This window comes from Malurus melanocephalus, unplaced genomic scaffold, assembly GCF_030028575.1.
Source record: "Malurus melanocephalus ecotype Western Australia unplaced genomic scaffold, MMel_1.1 scaffold_248, whole genome shotgun sequence".
Taxonomy (NCBI): Eukaryota; Metazoa; Chordata; class Aves; order Passeriformes; family Maluridae; genus Malurus; species Malurus melanocephalus.
In genome coordinates, this window is record NW_026623480.1 from 703,768 (window position 1) to 705,587 (window position 1,820).

Sequence of the window (1,820 nt, forward strand, 5' to 3'; positions counted from 1 at the left end):
CAAACCACAAATATCCAAACAAACGACGGAGCCGCGTGCATTTGAAACAAAACGCGTGTTTTACACTTGAAAGCAGAGCTCGGGGTGCTGCCACCACTTCCCATTTCAAAGCACAGGCAGCGCTCCTCGCCGACGGGCAGGCAGGAGGGGCAGGGACGGCGCCGGAGCGCCCCTGCCCCCTCTCCTCCGCTGCCCGGGCTTGGCTGCTCGGCGCCGCCCCGCCGATGTTGCACCGAATCARATGCCCGTCGTGTTTCCTACAGGGCTGCTACCCAAACCGGCTCWTCCTAAATGTGGGGTCGGAGGGGGGCCTTTCCTGTTGCTCCTACGGCCGGGAGGCTGTGCCGGTGCGGAGCCGTTCCCGCCAAAATCCTCTCACCTACATTTTGGGCGCCAAAGCCGCCTTCCCTTTCCGCCGCCGCGCAACGCCCGGGTCGCGGGCGGGGGTTGCCACCAGCCCGGTGTGACCCGCTCCCGGGGCGGCCGTGTCGCTCGGGGGAAGGAGAGGCCGCTTCCCATCGCTCTGAGCCGGGCAGGGCGAGAGTCGGGMGCCCGCCGGACGCGGAGGTTCGGGCGTTCAGCGGCCGCTCTCCGTCAGGCGGGTCTGTCCCCGCGACCCTGCCCTAGAGCCGGGCTTTGCCCCCGGGCTTTTGTTTAATACTTCCAGAATATGCTCTCCATCCCAGCGGGGCCGTGGCAGCCGTGCCTTCCCGCCTTTGGGAGAGCAGGGTCGGACGCGCTCAGGACGCCGCCAACTCCCCTGGTCGGGTTTATTACCCTCCCTTTAAATCGCGCGCATTACTAGTAGAAAATACACGATTTTTTCCTTTTTTTTTTTTTTTTTTAAACAAAACACAGCGCCAGCCCAACTGCGTGCTGCCACGGCTCGGATCGAGCAGCGACGGGATTTGCCCGACGTGCGACTGCGGGGTATGAAGTTACAGGCTTTATAGAGCGCCTTCGCACCGCGCCCGTCCCGAGCCGCGGCTCTTTTCGGGAAATGCAGTTTCAAAGAGKAGAAAGCGCCTCTCTCCCTTCACTCCCGCCCGCCGCTGGAGCTCGGCTTTTTAAGCTTCCCCGGCGCTCCTCAGCCGTCACACCCGACGCGGGTGCGCCCGGGTCCCCGGAGCCCGCCTCTGCTCCCTCGCGGGCACGGGGCAAGCGCCGCTGCTCCAACTGGCGGCCGGAGCGCCGTTCCAAACGGGAGCTTTACGGGCACTTTCGGTTCAAACGAAAAAGCAGCGGCCGTGGGTGCGGCGCGGGTCCGCCCTGCCGTCTGTGCATTTCTGCTGGCGGTGCCGGCGGTTTGCGGGCGAGTCCTAAAAATACTGGMAATTACTGTGATCCCGCGCGTAATCCGCGGGCAGGAGGACGCGGGARGCACTCACTCGGAGAGCTCGGATGCAGGATGTGGTCTCACGTACATTAACCGTCTCTCAGCTGCGGATTTGCAACTGATAGCGCCCGCTTCCCCGGGGGATTTAAGGAGGCTCTGGAGGACGTCGCGGGAAACCGTCTGACAAGGCTAACGCCCCTCGGGGAACACCGACCCTCGCGGAGGGACCGGCCGCACGGCCGGCAGGCRCAGGACGATGAGCGGGCCGGGTCTGCGCCTCGGGCGCATTCGCTCCAGCCCTTCTCCTCAGGCGGGACAGCCGCACCGGGGTTTGGTGTGCGCGTCCCAGCCGGGAGCGCATCCTCCCCGACGGGCAACTGCCCAGGCGGTCCCACCTGCCCCAGCTGTGACACGGACAGCTCCTCCCGCCACAGCACAYAGGCAACACCCGGCCCCTGCCACCGCCCGCCCCAGGCTGTCCACC

General features: G+C 65.6%; 1 protein-coding gene across 1 annotated transcript in view; it reads right to left on the reverse strand.

Moving 5' to 3' along the window:
* The window catches only part of LIN28B (lin-28 homolog B), an 84,685-nt gene that overhangs the window by 81,538 nt on the left and 1,327 nt on the right, over window positions 1-1,820 (reverse strand). The gene's annotated exons all lie outside the window — the stretch shown is intronic.